This window comes from Palaemon carinicauda, chromosome 5 (genome assembly GCF_036898095.1).
Source record: "Palaemon carinicauda isolate YSFRI2023 chromosome 5, ASM3689809v2, whole genome shotgun sequence".
Taxonomy (NCBI): Eukaryota; Metazoa; Arthropoda; class Malacostraca; order Decapoda; family Palaemonidae; genus Palaemon; species Palaemon carinicauda.
This window is the reverse complement of record NC_090729.1, coordinates 127,646,850-127,649,349: the sequence shown is the minus strand read 5'-3', so window position 1 is coordinate 127,649,349 and position 2,500 is coordinate 127,646,850. Positions and strand designations below refer to the sequence as shown.

Below are 2,500 nucleotides of genomic sequence, written 5' to 3'. Positions count from 1 at the left end.
ACTTCTTAGTTATGAAGAAAATTAAAACATGGTAAAGTTTACTATAAATAAATTACTGTCACATTGAGATGGAACCTCTCTCTCTCTCTCTCTCTCTCTCCTCTCTCTCTCTCTCTCTATATATATATATATATATATATATTTATATATATATATATATATATATATCACCCACGAATGGCATTTAATACCGAATTCTATCTTGGGAATATATATCCACTTGGAATTAATTTTATGGTAACAGCTTCTGGCCGGGTGGAGGTTCGAACCCCCACCTGTGCGGTTGGATATATATTCCCAAGATAGAATTCGGTATTAAATTCCATTCGTGGGTGATATTTACATTGATTGAAATCACGTGTGCTTGTGATATATATATATATATATATATATATATATATATGATGAAAATCAACACAAGGTCAAGTTCAATATAAGTTAATTGCTATATCACATCGACATGATACTCTCTCTCTCTCTCTCTCTCTCTCTCTCTCTCTCTCTCTCTCTCTATATATATATATATATATATATATTTATATATATATATATATATATATATATATCACCCACGAATGGCATTTAATACCGAATTCTATCTTGGGAATATATATCCACTTGGAATTAATTTTATGGTAACAGCTTCTGGCCGGGTGGAGGTTCGAACCCCCACCTGTGCGGTTGGATATATATTCCCAAGATAGAATTCGGTATTAAATTCCATTCGTGGGTGATATTTACATTGATTGAAATCACGTGTGCTTGTGATATATATATATATATATATATATATATATGATGAAAATCAACACAAGGTCAAGTTCAATATAAGTTAATTGCTATATCACATCGACATGATACTCTCTCTCTCTCTCTCTCTCTCTCTCTCTCTCTCTCTCTCTCTCTCTCTCTCTCTATTTATATATGTGTGTGTATGTGTGTATAATGTATAAGTATCTGACCTTCAATCCCATATGTATATGAAACTATTAAACGCAGAACATTTCTTATCAGTGAAAACTTTAACCACACACATAGAATGCGAAGTCTTTAGAGCTAACTCCACTATACAAGGTAAATCTTATTTAATTCATTTATCAATATTTCTTTGTAAATTGAAATATGACGACTTCTATTTGCTAAAGCGATAACTAATTTGTTCAGGCATAAGGTGTTATAAGATCAAATGGCCGTAAGATGCATCTGAACAGTTACAATAAAAGTAACAAGAAGTTCAAAGTAGTTTGACTTTTTTTTTTTTTACTATGAGACGTATCAACACAATTGGGTAAACATAAGTAATGAGAGGTACAAAATCATTTGCAAATCATCTTCTTTGCCTACACTTTTTCCCATTCTATGTGGGGTCGATGTTTCTGGTCAGCTTTCTTCATCTACCTCTGTCCCACACCTCATCACCGGTTAATCCCTTTGATCGAAGGTTTTAACCGGTGATGGGGTGTGGGACAGAGGTAGATGGAGAAAGCTGACCAGAAACATCGACCCCACATAGAAGTGGGAAAAGATGTAGACAAAGAAGAAGATTTGCAAATGATTTTGTAGATTGAGAGTAAAACAATCATTCATTTTTAGCCTCACATTACTTATATTTACCCAAATCACTAAACTCATTTTTTACTCTCAATCTACAAAATCATTTGCAAGTATTATTTTATGGAGTAGAATCTCTATATATTTTGATTTGTGTATAACAATGAAGTCTACGAATCTAGACTCCCCAAGCTTAACTTTGAGGTTAGCCATGCTGGGATCAGTGTCTCTCTCCTCTAGGTCTTCTGTAGGTATACAGAATGAAGGCAAAACTGCAGAACAGTATTGAACTTATTTGCAGTACAATTTTATTCATCGACTCTCTCTTACATTATCCCTACATTTGACACTGGTTGATTATAATTGCTTACGTATAATGTGAGAAACAGCTGTTTACGCAAGTTACATTTGATATAGATTAGCTTTCTAAAGTAAGAACATTCTTTCTGGTTGAACTGTTTGCCCAGAAAATACTTATTGAGATATAAATAAACTACACACAAAAGAAAAATAACTAAAAGAATAGAGAAACTAAAACAAAACGAAGCAAAGAAAACTAACTAAAAGAATATAAGAACTAATAAAAAAAGGACAAAAAAAAAAGAAAACTAAAAGAATAAAAGAACTAAAACCAAAGGAAGCAAAGAAAACTAACTAAAAGAATATAAGAACTAATAAAAAAGGACACACATAAAAGAAAATAACTAAAAGTATAGAGGAACTAAAACAAATCGAAGCAAAGAAAACTAGCTAAAATAATAAAGCACACACAAAAGACAACAACTAAAAGAACAAAGGAACTAAAACAACAGGAAGCAAAGTAAACTAACTAAAATAATATAGAAACTAATAAAAAACATAAAACAAAACAACTAGAAGGATAAGGAACTAAAACAAAACGAAGAAAAGAAAAGTACCTAAAGGAATATAAAAACTATTAAAAAGGGAC

General features: G+C 31.5%; 1 long non-coding RNA gene across 1 annotated transcript in view; it reads right to left on the bottom strand.

Annotated features, from left to right (window-relative positions):
- LOC137640567 (uncharacterized) overlaps positions 1-2,500 on the bottom strand; it is a 226,513-nt gene that overhangs the window by 167,162 nt on the left and 56,851 nt on the right. The window lies entirely within an intron of this gene.